We start from the raw sequence: 16,205 nt of genomic DNA on the forward strand, positions 1-16,205 counted from the left end.
GAGATGACTACTACTTCCTCCCCACATGGATATTGTGCAACATGTCTGATTTGCCTGACAATGTCCTTGATCTCTAAATGCTCTATATTAATATATTAATACTGTATATTGTCAGCATTGGTGGTGGTTATTATTTGTGTCCCCCTAAACAGTAAGATACTAGAAACTTTCAAGGATGCTACAAGTGCACAGGGTAGGAAATCTACTGCCTCAGATTCATACTTTTAGATGGGTAACACACAAACAACATGAAAAATAAGGGAACAAATTGCCTCTGAAAAATGCAGGTTTCGGGGCAGGAGTTGTGGCTCAGTGGCAGAGCACTTGCCTAGCATATGTGAGATACTGGGTTTGATCCTCAGCACCACATATAAATAAATAAATAATAAAGGTACATCAACAACTTAAGGGAATTAAAGGAACCTGCTTTTTTTTTTTTTTTTTTTTTAAATCTCTGCACTGTGCTCACAGAGGGACTGCTCTGGGTGGTGCTTCTGGCCCAGCCATGGCAGTGGCTGTGCCCCTTGGAATTTTGTCTTTATTTTATTATATCCAACCTCCTGAATCCCCCATCTGCTTTGACTATCCAGTTTTAAATTCCAGTAAATACCATCCACCCGTTTTTTGTTCATCCGTCTTGCCAAGAAGATGCCTGTTTGCTTTCTTGATTTCACTCCAGGGAGCAGCCAAAAAAGTAACTTCCTTTATTTCGCCATCTTGAAAACACTCTTTGCTCTGCTTTTAAGAAAGAATCTTACCTGTTTTTAGGAGGAAGGGGTGGGTCAAAGAACGCTTAATGGCATAATATTCCTTCTTTTGTTGTTTTTAGGAAAAGGTATACATAAAACCATATTCTTTGAGTCTTGCTCAGTTGCTATTTTCCTTTACCTGGATATTCTCTTTCCGTTACTTCAACTCTACCTCTGTTTCTTTTTTTTTTTTTATTGGTTGTTCATAACAATACAAAGCTCATGACATATCATCTTACATACATTTGATTCAAGTGGGTTATGAACTCCCATTTTTTACCCCAAATACAAGTTGCAGAATCACATCGGTTACACATCCACATTTTTGCATAATACCATATTAATGGCTGTTGTATTTTGCTACCTTTCCTATCCCCTACTACCCCCCCCTTCCCTCTCATTTTCCCTCTCTATCCCATCTGCTGCTGTTTAATTCTCTCCCTTGTTTTTTTTCCCCTTTCCCCTCACAAACTCTTATATGTAATTTTGTGTAACAGTGAGGGTCTCCTTCCATTTCCATACAGTTTCCCTTCTCTCTCCCTTTCTCCCACCCCACTCGTCTCTGTTTAATGTTAGTCTTTTCCTCATGCTCTTCTTCCGTGTTCTGATCTTAATGCTAAGTGAAGCTAGCCAATCCTTAAAAAACAAATGCCAAATGTCTTCTTTGATATAAAGAGAGCATCTACCTCTGTTTCTTACTTGAGACCTCTCAGGCACGTCCTTTGGCCTGTATACATGCTTAAGTCTATTAGTTTTGAATACTCTTAGTGCCCAGCCCTCTAGAAATCCTCAAACAAGTGAGAACCTCATGTTGCTCCTTTGTGTTCAACGTTGAATTTTGCCCACAAAATCCTTTCCTCCATTCTCTTGTCATTCCCAGAATTGCCTGCTAAGGTGACCAGAAATTACCTGATGATAATTGTTTTTCCCGAGCTCCCTTGAGTTTTCTTCCACCTTTTGCTATAGTTTCTTTAACTGTGTGCGTCTTTATAGGTAACAGCGGTTTACCTCTGCTCACTAATAATGGGTTTATGGTAAATACTGTCTAAAAGGTTCTGATTTAAATATCCTTCTTGTACTTTATTTTTATTAAGTAATCTGTGGAGAGCCAGAGATTAAAAACAACATGTTAGCTTTCCAGAAACTTATTCACATTTATTCTTTTACAAAGTGATTCTCCTGGGACATTTATAATTTTTAAGCACTTAAATTTCTCTTGTTTTTCAGTGTGTAATTTTAAAATATAGATAGCAACTTTGGAATTAAAAGAAATAGTTTTGACTTGAAGTTAGGTGTTTTGCTCATGTAATAAGCTAAATAGTATGCAAATATTCAAAGTGCTATCAGTGTTTCTCAAATACCTATAATTGTAATAACTTCTAGGGGATACATTGGACTCATTATATTTTTAAAAGGAGGATCTAATATAGGACTATTTTCATTTTCATTTTTAAATTTTATTTTAATTGAAATGCAGTAGTACCATGTATTGAAGAGATACATTGTGATGTTTCAATAAAAGTATACAGTGAATAAATAGAATAATCAGCATATTTGTCACCTTCAACACTTATTATATATTTGTGTTGGGAACATTGAGAATTTTTTTCTACTTAACTATTACGAGATTCAATTATTTATCATCAACCATAGTCGTTCTCCTGAACTACATAACATTAGAAGTTTAGTGTAGGACTTCTGGATATCCTACATCTTTCTCAGAGAATTTTGGTTGACCTTGGAAAATTTTATTACTGCTTAGACCACTCTGGCCTCTAAATTTGGCAATAAACTGTTAAATTATCAAAAACTTATCAGAATGCTTTCTGACTTAAATAGTCACAATGTAACGATTAAGCATAGCCTTCTATATATTAGGAACAGTACTCTCGCTTTATGATTTCCCCTTTTATCTTATAAATTAGAATAGAGAGGCCTTCTGGTTCAATGATTTAACCAAGGTCACATTGTTATCAGACTTCTAGGCCAGAGGCTGGATTTTGAGAGTTCCAGCAAATCAGGTCTGGGTATTTACCCTGAAACCAAATGGAAATAGAATTGTTTAAAATTCCTTTCCTGGGTTTTTTTTTTTTTTTTTAAACAATATGGCCATATTGGAAGGGCAGAATGAGAGTGTCTGTCACCCCTGGGGTAATAACATCTGCTTGAGACTTAATTAGAAGAACTGGTACAGTGGGTCAGAAGTATTTCTAACTAAGCAGTCTTGGTCAAACTTTAGCCTAGCTGATAATTATTTCAGTTCTGGTTCTGTGAGGTTACTGTGGAAAAGCCCCTATCATTTGAGGTGGCAATTTCCATTTATCATACAGGGTGTTTATCTGTCAGACCTCCGGTCCTGGAAGGGGCAATTCAGTTCCCATAAGAGGATTGCTCTGGCTTATGGGAGCAGTCTCATCATGAGGTATCCTGGAAGGTTTAGGGCAATGACAGCACTTCTAGGCACCACTCAAAGGGTCTGGAGCAGGGGTCTGTAAAACTGGCATTGAATGTTCCTGCAGATATTGAAAATACCTTATTTACTCTTATCTTGATGTCTTTGGTCTTGAAGGGGAAAGATAGTTTAGGTAAATTATTAAACCGTATGTTACCAGTATTTAGGTAAACTCCTTAAATGATTCCCAAACTCTTGTGCAGAGCTGATTGGGGATCTTCAAACAATTACAGAATGAAGGCAGAGATGCCTGTGTTTATCTTGCTTTTAGTCATTGGCTATCTGCAGGCCCAAGTGAAAACTCAGTGCTTTTAGTGAAACAGCTTTTAATTCTCGTTAGATAATATAACTAATGAATGTAGATGCTTAAAAAGGTGAAACGAAAGAAGAGAAAAAGAAGAGAAACATTTTTACGTTTGACAGAGATCTTATAATTAAGGCCTGGAAGAAGGTTTTTCTTTGGGAAACAATATATCTAATTTTACATACTTTTTCCTTATAAAAGCAAATTTATCTTGTGGAATTTTTAGTTCATACTTTTTACCAAATACAAAATGTTATATATTCTACCACTTTTACCTCCAAGTGCTTTTGTCTTGCTTTGAAAAGAACGTATAAAAAGGATGAAGTCACCACTATTGAGATCTTTGGGGCAGACTAGTGTGGGTGTGGAGCTGCTCAACACACAGTGGGAGGATTGTTGTGTTGATGTGAAAAGAAAAAATGCTTCCCACTGAAACTAAAGGAGGAGATTGGGTAGGCTTATGGTGATTTCCTGCAGTAGAATTCTGCCACATACTTCAGGTGTGATCCAAATGTCTACACCCAATTCATGGGAGAGGTTGCTAAAAAGGAAAATACAAAGCAAATTGGTTAGGGGATACCTCTCCCACCACCTCCTCTTCCCCTTACATATTTCACTGATACTTAAATTACAAGGCTTTAATTATCAGTCTTGCTATACACTGGATTTTTTTTGAAGGACTTGAAGAATTTTATAGAACCTACCTTCTTCAGACATAGAGCTCTCTAGAGATAGAGCAAGGTGATAGCTCTCTAGAGATAGAGCAAGGTGATAGCAATGAAAGGGACCTCTGTTCTTTCCATCTCTCAGCAAATGTTTAAAAATTAATTGACATTGTAGACTTCTTAGAATGTAGTAAGGATGTATAAGTAGGGAGATGTGATCAGTCTTCCATTAGTTTCTAAATTAATTAATTTAGTAATAAATGCTTATCAGGAAGTAGTCAGTGGATATAGAGTTGAACTAAGCAAATGTGGTTCCCTAAAAGAGTTTACTGCCTAATTAGAGATAAAAAAGTAAACAATGCAATTACAAAACAATGTTTAATTATAGATTGTCCCAAATATTCTAAGGAAAAGTGAACTGTTTATGTAAGACAGCCATGAAAATAGATTTATTGGGAGTAGAGGGCAGTGATTAAAATCTCTTGGCAAACATAGGATTTAGTTAGGTCTAAAAGGATAATTAGGAATTGTCTACTTAAAGAGCAAGCCAAAGGAGCAATATTTGAAGGAAACTTAAGGAGCTTAATTAAAAAAACTGAAGTCAGAGTTCTGTGATTGGTGGGAGACTCAGAAGCAGTGGTGTAGGCTTGCTGATTTGACTACTGTTACTGTTAGTATCACTATTTTCATTTTCTCTTCAGAGCAAAATGAATGGTAAAGCATTTTAGCTGGAGATGACATGATCTAATTTGTCTTTTCAAAAAGTTTACGCTGGCTGCTGCTTCCTTCCAAAGAGGAAGACATGAAGTACTTAATATTTTTATGCATCACATTACTCCTAAACACAAAAGCATGTTTAACCCAGTTTTCATCCATGAAATGGAAGCTTCTAAGGAATGCTGATCCCTACCCAGAACAAATAGGGACTGAGGAGGGCTTTTTGTGTGTGTATTTTCCTTATCCACTCCTTCCTGTTTCCTGGAGCGTATAATTTAATTATTGTTTTGTTTAACCACAAATAACAAACCAGTGTATAACTTAAAACCATTTGTTTTCCTGGGTTTAAAGCATGCTCTGGTTTTTTTTGAAGCTCTTGTATGGTACCAAATTAATTTTTCTGAATGCACTTCACTTTGTGTCCTTTGTATATATCTGTGCCTTTTGTTATTGAGATCACTAAATTCAACGTATAAAGTTAGTCAAACATCGTGGACCTCTCTAAGTTCAGTGTAGAATATTAGTCAAACAAAGCATCAAAAATAGCAAATAGACTAAGATGAAAAATGAATGCAATAGCAAATTAAACCAAAGCCTCTTAAACTCATTCAAATAGTTATTTTATGCTTATTTTGATAGCCATGAAAGCATATTTTAATATAAAAATATATGGTCTTTTTTTTTAATACTGAACACAGTTAATAATAGTGAAATGATACCATAAAGCTTTTTCTTAAAGTCCTCGAATTCTGAATGGCATCAAGAGCAATTCACTTTGAAGATGTGGGAGTTGTTTTTGTATGGAAGTAAGCCTAGAAACCAGTTGAGGACCATCTCATTGAATCCCCTTGGTTAGCCAGATTTTTTGATGAGTTCTCCAGAGTGAAAAGAAAGTCTGAACTTATTGAACTATATGGTTACTCAAAATGGTATTCATTACGTTCATACTGTATATAATAAAATTTGCTTATAATTGTTGTTTTAAAACATTATGAATGTGGGAACTAGGGTAATCTTTAGATGCCACTTTCTCTGTTTTTTTTTCTATGTATTTAATATATTTTTACCTTTTTGAGTATCTAGTGTATTCTTTAGATACAAGAACCTGAGGAAGATTACTCTTCCTAGAAAAATCAAATTGTTAATTTGTAAAGAGTCTTGTGTCTCTGTGTCCCCCTAAGAATTGTCATTGCTTACAAATCCTAGATGAACATTATGCTAAGTTAAAAAAAAACAGAACTGTAAACATTAGTTTTGGCCATATATTTGTGAAGTCAGATTTTGTTATGGTTTAGATATGAAGTGTCCTCTAAAAGCTTGTGGGTGAGACAATGCAAGAAAGTTCAGAACTGAAATAATTGGGTCATGGGAGCTTTAAACTAATTGCATTAATTCAATGATAGGAATTAACTAGTTGGTAACTGTAGCTGGTAGGGTGTAGTTGGAGAAGGTAGGTTACTGTGAGTGTACCTTTAGGATATATATTTTGTCCCTAGTGAGCAAGGCCTCTCTCCCTCTGCTTCATGGTATGATGTTTTGAGCTATGTTCCGTCTGCCATGATTTTCTGCCTCACTTGGATCCATAGCAATGGAGCTGGCTGTTTGTGGACTGTGCCTCTGAAATGGTAAGCCCCAAATAGACTTTTCTTTCTCTAAAATTGTTCTTGTTAGATATTTTGGTCACAGTCACAAAAATGCTGACTAAAATAGATCTTATCTTCTAATTCAGGAATTTGATTTCATATATATGGTAGATATTTCTTGTAGGAAAATTTATATAGAATTTTGAAAAAAAATTGCTCTTTTGCTCTTTTTGCTTGGCTGGAGAGCTCAGTTATAGAGTAATAGCTTTTACCATGCATAAGGTCCTAGGTTCTATTCCCAATATGGCAAAGGAAATACATAAAGGAAAGAGCTCATTTGACATATAGGTTGTAATTATCAGCCATCCAACAGTTGATTTCAATGAATATATGCATACTTACTTGCTTATGTTTTTAAAATTGCCATGTAGTTCTAGGCTTACTGTGATTTTATTTCATTGCTTTCTATTTCACTCGGTTCAATAGAGTACATGATGTTTTAAAACATTTTATACTAATGTTTCCCATAACAAATTGAGTTAGGAGATCCATTTCAACTATTTGTATGCAGAATTATTCTATTTTACAATGCCAAAAAGTAGATTATTCTGGTGTCTAGTGGATTTAGCTAAATAATGTTTCCAGTGTTTTGGTACTTATAGGAAAATTTAACCAAATACACATCTTGAGCTTTGGATGAGAATAAATTATCATTTGGTTACCTGAAAACCTGTTTCCAAAGTCTATAAATAAAACTTGTCCATCTGTTTGGGGTGAAAATCTCTCTCTCTCTCTCTCTCTCTCTCTCTCTCTCTCTCTCTCTCTCTCTCTCTCTCTCTCTCTCTCATCCATAGACAGTATATATTTGCATTGACTACTTAGTGTATGTGAGTCAAGATTGGCCAGTCATTTAAGTTCTTAAACAATCTCAGGAGGATAAGGCAGGAGATTTCCAAGTTGGATGCCAGCTCCAGTAACTTAGTGAGACCCTGTCTCAAAATAAAAAGGACTGGGGATGTAGCTTAGTAGTAAGGCACCTGTGGGTTCAATCCTCAGTATTTTTTTTTTAATTTTAATTTGTTATATATAACAACAGAATGCATTACAATTCATATTACACATATAGAGCAAAATTTTTTCATATCTCTGGTTGTACACAAAGTAGTCACATCCTTTGTGTGTTCATACATGTACTTAGGGTAATGATGACCATCTTATTTCACCATCTCTCCTACCCCTATGCCCCTCCCTCCCCTTTTCCCCTTTACCCTATCTAGAGTTCATTTAATCCCCCCCACCCCCTGTCCCATAGCATATTACAAATTAGCATCCTTAAATCAGAGCTCATTTGGCATTTGTCTTTTTGGGCGGATTGACTAATTTCACTTAGCATTATATTTTTCATCTCCATCCATTTACCTGCAAATGCCACGATTTTATTCTCTTTTAATGCTGAATAATATTCCATTATGTATATATATATACCACATTTTTGTTATTCCATCTACTGAAGGGCATCTAGGTTGGTTTCATAGTTTAACTATTTACATGTGCTGCTATAAACATTGATGAGGCTATGTCCTTTTAGTATGCTGTTTTTAAGTCCTTTGTGTATAGACCGAGAAGTAGGATAGCTGGTCAAATGCTGGTTCTATTTCCAGTTTTCCAAGGATTCTCCATACTGCTTTCCATATTGGCTGCACCAAATTGCAGTTCCACCAGCAATTTATGAGTGTGCCTTTCCCCCTACATCCTCACCAACACTTATTGTTGTTTGTATTCTTAATAGCAGCCATTTTGACTGGTGCTGCATTTTGTCAAATGCTTTTTCTGCATCTATTGATGTTCACTTGGTTCTTTAAGACTATTGAAAGGGTGAATTACATTTATTGATTTCCGTATGTTGAACCAACCTTGCATCCCTGGAATGAACCCTACACGATTGTGGTGTACTATACTTTTGATAAGTTTTTGTATTCGATTTGCCAAAATTTTATTGAATTTTTCATCTATGTTCATTAGAGATATTGGTCTGAAGTGTTTTTTTTTTTTTTTTTTTTTTTGTCTTTGCCTAGTTTTGGAATCAGGGTAATATTTGCCTTATAGAATGAGTTTGCAAGTGCTCCCTCTTTTACTATTTCCTGAAATTAGTTGAAGAGTATTGGTATTAGTTGTTCTTTAAAGTTCTTGTAGAACTCAGCTGTGTATCCTTCCGGTCCTAGGCTTTTATTGGTTGGTAGGCTTCCGATGATGTCTTCTATTTCATTGGTTGAAATTGAGATGTTTAAATTGTGTATATCATCCTGATTCAATTTGAGCAAATTATATGACTCTAGAAATTTGTTGATCCCTTGACATTTTCTATTTTATTGGAGTACAGGTTTTCAAAATAATTTTTAATTATCTTCTGTATTTCTATAGTGTCTGATATTTCCTTTTTCATCATGTGTGTTAGTAATTTGAGTTTTCTCTCTCCTTCTCTTCATTAGTATTGCTAAGGGTCTGTCAATTTTATTTTTTCAAAGAACCAACTTTTTGTTTTGTCAATTTTTTAAATTGTTTCTTTTGCTTCAATTTCATTGATTTCAGCTCTGATTTTAAGTATTTTCTGTATTCTGCTTTGGGTGTTGATTTTTTGTTCTTTTTCTAGGGCTTTGAGATATAATGTTAAGTCATTTATTTGTAGACTTTTTCTTCTTTTAAGGAATGAACTCCAGGCAATGAACTTTCTTCTTAAAACTGCCTTCATAGTGTTCCAGAGATTTTGATATGTTGTATCTGTGTTTTCATTTTCCTCTGAAAAATTCTTTTGATCTCTTCCTTGATGTCTTCTGCAACCCATTGTTCATTCAGTAGCCTATTATTTAGTCTCCAGGTATTGGAGTAGCTTTTATTTCTTATTTTATCATTGATTTCTAATTTCATTCCATTATGATCTGATAGATTTCAGGGTAGTATATCTTCTTTTTTTATATTTGCTAATAGTTGCTGTGTGGCATATTATATAGTGTATTTTAGAGAAGGATTCATGTGTTGCTGAGAAAAAAGCATATTCGCTCAGCTCATTGAAGGATGAAATATTCTATATATGTCAGTTAAGTCTAAGTTATTGATTGCATTATTTCAAGGATTTCTGACTTTTTTTTCAGAGTCTCTCTTTCTTGAAGTAATCTTTTGCAGCCTGTATTTGTTGTCTCATCCCTTTGTTGGAGTGATCAATTTTTCCCTGTATTTGTTCATTTAGGTCATTATCCTATAGTTTCTTTGTTCAGCTTTTGTTTGGAAGATCTATCCAGTGGTGAAAGAGGTGTGTTAAAGTGTCCCAAAATTATTGCATTGTGTTCTATTTGATTCTTGAACTTGAGAAGAGTTAGTTTGATGAATGTAGATGCTCCATTATTTGGGGCATATATATTTATAATAGTTATGTCTTGTTGTGTATGGTTTTCTTGGGCAGTATATAGTGTTCTTCTTTATCCCTTTGAATTAACTTTAGCTTGAAGTTTACTTTATGATATGAGGATGGAAACCCCTGATTGCTTCTGCAGTCCATGTGAGTGGTATGGTTTATCCCAACCTTTCACCTTTAGTCCGTGGACGTCTTTTCCTATGAGATGAATCTCTTGGAAGCAGCATATTGTTGAATCTTTTTTTTTTTTTTTAAATCCAATCTGCTAGTCTATGTCTTTTGATTGGTGAGTTAATGCCATTAACATTCAGGGTTATTATTGAGACATTGTATTCCCAGGCATTTTTGTTTATTTTTGGTATTCAACTTGACTTGGTTTCTCCTCTGATTAGTTTTTCCTTTAGTGTAATCCCCCTCTCTGCTGATTTTCATCATTGTTTTTTATTTCCTCTTTGTGGAATATTTTTCCAATGATGTTCTTTAGTGTAGGCTTTCTAGTTGTAAATTCTTTTAACTTTTGTTTATCATGGAAGGTTTTTATTTCATCATCAAACCTAAAGCTTAATTTTGCTGGATACAAGATTCTTGGTTAGCAACCATTTTCTTTCAGAGTTTTTATGTGTTGTTCCATGATCTCCTGGCTTTGAGGATCTGGGTGGAAAAAATCTGCTAAGAATTGGTCTTCCCTATACATGATCTGATTCCTCTCTCTTGCGGCTTTTAAGATTCTATCCTTGTTCTGTATGCTAGGCTTTTTCATTATAATGTGCCTTGGTGTAGATCTGTTATAATTTTGTACATTTGGTGTCCTGTAAGCCTCTTGTATTTGGCTTTCCAATTCATTCTTCACATTTAGGAAATTTTCTGATATTATCGCATTCCTTTGGTTTGAAACTATGCCTTCCTCTATCCCAATAACTCTTAGATTTGGTCTTTTGATGCTTTCCCATAATTCTTGGATGTTCTATTCATGGTTTCTTACTATTTTCTCTGTGTGGTCAACTTTAATTTCCAGATTGTATATTTTGCCTTCATTATCTGACATTTTTTCTTTCACGTGATCTAGTCTGTTGGTTATGCTTTTCATTAAGTTTTTATTTGGTTTATTGTTTCCTTCATTTCAAGGATTTCTGAGTTTTTTCTTCAGAGTCTCTTTCTTGAAGTAATCTTTTGTAACCTGTATTTGTTTTCTTATCCCTTTGTTGGAGTGATCAATTTTTCCCTGTATTTGTTAATTTAGGTCATTCTTTAACTCAGATTATTTTAATTATGAACCTTCTGAATTCCTCCTCTGACATTTCATCAACTTCACTGGGTTCTGTTATTGTGATATCCTGGTTTGTTTAGGGCACTTTCCTCCTTTGATTTTTCATGTTGTCTATGTATCTTCCTTTCTTGCAGTTTCTTGCCGCAGTCTGGCTGCAGCAAATTAACCGGGGGGTGACGAACAACTTGTGTACATGGATGCAGTAGAAATAGGAGCCATTTATTGTAGGACAGGAGGGGTATTTATACGTTACACACAGCTTATCTTAATTAACATAAACCAGATACATCAGTCAACCAATAAGGAATCTCCACACTTAATGGCTCCCTGGCGTTACTTCACAAACCACTCCCTCTGGCAAAATGCAAGGCGCCATCCTGACTTGTTTATAGACCCTAACAGTTTCTACCCTATATTCTTGCAGATTGTCTGTACCTCACCTTGATGTTGGGCTTCCAGACTCTGCTGGTGTCCCTCAATATATGCTACCATAACTAAAGGTGGTGGTGGCAATAGCTGAGGTAACTCCAGATAATAGTGGAGGTGCCCCAAGATGGAAGCTGTGTCTTACAGAAATGGGGCTGAATGGGTGGGCCTTACACTGTCTTTGGGATACCTGCTCTGACATGCAGCTTCTTCTAGGCCCTGTCATTATCAAAAAAGTAGGGGCTACTGCGTGGGGAAGGCCATGGTGATGTCTGCAGTGTCCCAAGAAGGAAGTGGGTTAGGTTTGGGCTTCCAGGTAGAGGGGGGATGCCGAACTCATACCTACCCTGGGCCTGTGTCCTCTTATGTCGGTGTGTGCGGATCTGGGTTGGGCCTGAGCTCTGGCGCAGGTCTGCTGGTTGGAAGAGGCGGTCCTGTGCTGGAACCTGAGCTCTGTCAGTGGAAGGATGGACCTGGGCCTACTGTGGGCCTGGGTTCTGCACAGATTGCTGTGGGTGACTATTTTTTTTTTTTTGAAAAAAAGAGAAGGAAAAAAAAACCCTTCCCCCTAAAACCCCCCAAACCCCATACCTTCCACAGTCTGTATTTCTGTTAATAATGTTTTATTGCCATCATGGTTCAATGTGTCTTCCTTCTGTCTCAGTTTTTTCCTGTCTTTGCTCATAGCATTTTTCTTGATTGTGTGCCTTCCCTACTTGTGTATTTTAAATTTTAATGCTTAGTCTGTTATTACTGTTCCCATGATTTTCTCTTCATTTTTATAATTTTTGGGTCTCCAAAAGTACTCAACAATAATGCTGTCATCCTGCATATCCTGCTTTTTTGTTTCTTATAACCATATCTTTCACCACCTGTTACCACTGATCCTTTGCACTGTTGTGTGTATGTATGTGGTAGGAATCAGATAAATAGTTGTGGTTAATGATGATAGGATGATGTACAAGTGAGCTTCTGGAATACCTCTCCACCTGGATATCTGCCAAATGTTTCTGTAGATAAAGAGGTAGCTGCTGGGTGTCCATCAATCATGTGAACAGTTGAAAAAAGCTTGAAACATAATGTATTCCCAAGAAGTTCTGATTGATTTCCTAATAAGAAGCAAGGACTATGTTCCAAAGAGGAGGGAAGGGAAGGGCACCCTGCAGATATTGCAGTGATTAGATGAACTGGAGTCAGCAACAGTGATGAAATTGATGGTGAGTACCCTTTCTATAAGGAAAAGAGAAAAGACAACAGTGGAGAAAAGATATCTGTGGAGGGGCTTAGCAACTGTGGTGAAGAAGTGCATCCATAAGCAACATTTAAAAATTCTTCAGAATTTGTAATAAGATTATTCTATATCAAGATCGAATCTACCTTTCTGTATCATCTAGAAAAGTCTTTCTTTAAAAATATTCTGAGGTATACATATGTTCACATACTTCTGAAACAGTCATATTGTTGTGTTTTGGCTATTTTATTAAAAATTTGGTCAATCAATGATGTTTTAAAAATAGTTTGAACCTCTTTAGGCTAAATAATTTCAATTCAATTGGTTATCACTATATTTCTTACAGTGGAAAGTTGTATCAAATAGAAATTTTCAATATAAATATACTAAGTTGTGAACACCCAATAAAAAATAAATAAATAAATAAATATACTAAGTATATTTTTCATTCAAGAGGAAAATACAGTAATGAAAAATAGCTTGTGTACTATGTAGGATTAGAAGAAATATTATGACAGTATTCAAGTTGATTCTAGTTAGTTAATTTCAAGTTAGTGACATTTTGCCTACAGTGTAACTGATTTGTTATGCATACTTTAGAGTACATAGAAACAGTATGAAATTAACTTCTGTATACATCTGGCTGTATCCAAACCTATGTACCAGATAGGCAGAAAAGCATTTACTTAGAAAAAACTAAATTTTATACATGGAAATTAGATTTGATATAAACTTGGTGAAAGTTTGAAGGAAGTTTAGAGTAATAAATTCTTTGATCACTGGTATGTACCATGCTTGTAGGTGAAATAAAGATATAAGTACTTAATTTTAGATGATAGAGGAAGTTAGTAGTTTTGGTTTTGTTAAAATTAAGTTGTCATGGATTACTGGATGGGAACACACTCCTCAGTAAATTTATCTACTAAAATAAGATAGGGCTTTTAGATTAATATACGTTCAAATGATCTAACTTCTTGCTTCAAAGTGTGATTCATTGGACTAGGAACATCAGCATTAAGTGGAAGCTTATCAGAAATATTGATTCTTAGACACCATCCGTATCTAAGAGAATCAAAATCTTTATTTTTAATGAGATTTCCAGGAATTCTGATGCACACAAAAATTTGAGAAACACAGATGTGAATATTTTTATTTTCTCACTGTAATATAAACTGCTTGAGAACAGAAACTTCTCATTTGTATGGACTCAAGGTGCAATCTAGCCCTCAATAAATATTTTTCAAATAAGTGAGACCTTATATTAATCCATCACTGACTAGTATAATTTTCATGACTTATTTTTAGTTAAGATATATAGGATTTATTTTGTCTTGTGAATTATTAGCTTGCAAATGTTGTATGCATTACTATTAAACATAAACAGATCATATTACTGTATATATCTTTATAACATATCAACCTTTGTCATTTCAGTTAAGTAATATCTACAAATTGTGTTTGCCAAACACGATTTATGAATTGAGGCATTTCATTTCCCATTTACTTACAACACTGTCTATTAGTTATAGTATTATATTCTGTAGTAAAAACTCAGCAGTTTGAGCAGATTTGTATTTGGTAAATTTACATTTTGTTTAGACAATATTCAGCTTTGGATATAAAATCTGTATAAACAAGTGGGACTTTTGAATTCTTTATAGTAGGTGCTCAACTTTGTTAGGATTAGGGCTTACTATTTTCCATTCCACACTCTTTGTAGCTTTATATTATAACAATAGTTAGCCTTTGAATTTTAACAGAGAAGAAAATTCACAAAGGAAGACTGTTCTTAAGGGAACATTTATGCAATGATTTTAATTGCCTAGCAGATAGTGTTTCGAAAGCATTTGACTCTTCTCCAAGATCAAATCTTAATACTTAGTTCTCTTTTTAGATACTTTCTAGGACCCAGAAAAATTGTCAGACTTAGGGGATTTTGTGAACCAGCAATTAAGGTTATTAGTACTCAATTGATATCTTCCAGATTGTTTTCCTGAGTTGACCTTTGTACCTATAAAAGTATCACACTCATCTGAGTAATGGTATGGTGCCTTCCACGATAAGGTAAATGTTCCTAGAGTAACAGTGGTGGCCAGTGTACTTTAAATGTGTGGACTGTGGGGATCCAGCAGACCAGAGTCTGAGTACTTGCCATATTTTGGCTGTGTTACCATGGATAGGTTGTTTAAACTTCTGTGCCTTAATGTCTTTACCTATAGCAAGAAGACAATGATAATATATGCCTGTGCGTATAGATGCTGTGTAATTTTAATGCACAATTTTTTTAAAGCATTAGCACAGATTCAAGGAGATGATAGGGTATTAAATGTAGAAAGGTAATGGATATTTTATGTGTTGAAATTTCATCAAAAGTTGATGGCAGTTAAAAGTAAGTGGAAAATAACAGCAAGCATTTAATATATTACATTGTGCACAATGGTTATCAATCAAGGAGACTGAACAGGCAGCATACACAGGAGACTTTACACTTTCTAGAACCGTGTTTAGGGGGAAAGCCAATGAATTCAGGAACAGAGGAAATGCTCACTGCTTTATGCAGCAATGCAAAGGGATCTTAATGTCTGCTATGTTATACTTCAATCTTTGTGCTGTGTAGCTTTAAAGCCATGTAATTAAAGAAGTACTAATCCTTCCCCTGGTGTGATAAGGGCTTGGGATACAACAGTAGTGTGACATGGCAAATCCTTGGTTATAATGCTTTTCTGCCTATCTGGTACATAGGTTTGGGAGTATATCAAGACTTCTGTTGATATGACCAGTCTGAGTACTCTGGTGGCAGTTCATAGAGTGTCACTGGTATAATCCATCAGTCATTCATAGTTAAGTGTCCTATAGATAGTGCAACAGTAGACCAGTAACCCGATGGATTTATCACCTCAAAACTCTATTAAGATTGAACACCATAAAGCTGTAACTTTGTTCCAGAAACTTCAAAAGTTAATGCTTACCTCTCACACATTCATTTAGCAAACTATTAATTCTATGTTTTCATTTTACTGATGAGTAAAATGAACCGCAGGGCTTAAGTACTTTATCAAAACTCACATAGCAAGAATATTCCAGAATGATTCAAATCCAGGGAGCTTAATGTGAGTCCATATTCTTCACTATAAAAGAAGATTGTAAAAACTGATTCAAATTAAGAATATAGTCAATTCCCAATGCTAGGTGCTCACCACCAACAAAAGACTTTTAATTGTAGGTATGTCTATAGAGTGGAGGGAAAAAATGCATCCCTCTACAGCTCTCTTGTATCCACATTAGTCTTATTATTTGAATAGGAGGGAGTTGAGAAATGGGCAGATTAAAAATGACCCAATCATTATGTTCTCAAAAGAGGATTATCTTTTAGAAACTCGTTTTTGAACCTCTGACACACGG

At 35.1% G+C, this 16,205-nt stretch overlaps 1 protein-coding gene and 1 pseudogene across 4 annotated transcripts in view; one reads left to right on the forward strand and one right to left on the reverse strand.

Moving 5' to 3' along the window:
* Positions 1 to 16,205, forward strand: part of CRPPA (CDP-L-ribitol pyrophosphorylase A) — a 313,443-nt gene that overhangs the window by 145,456 nt on the left and 151,782 nt on the right. The window lies entirely within an intron of this gene.
* The window catches only part of LOC308644339 (large ribosomal subunit protein uL30-like), a 117,084-nt pseudogene continuing 104,797 nt past the window's right edge, over positions 3,919 to 16,205 (reverse strand). The window contains exon 2 of the transcript in view: positions 3,919 to 4,046. The product of the transcript in view is annotated as a large ribosomal subunit protein uL30-like (transcript). The remainder of the gene's footprint in view (positions 4,047 to 16,205) is intronic.

Source organism: Spermophilus citellus (assembly GCF_964194105.1).
Source record: "Spermophilus citellus genome assembly, chromosome: 3".
Lineage (NCBI taxonomy): Eukaryota > Metazoa > Chordata > Mammalia > Rodentia > Sciuridae > Spermophilus > Spermophilus citellus.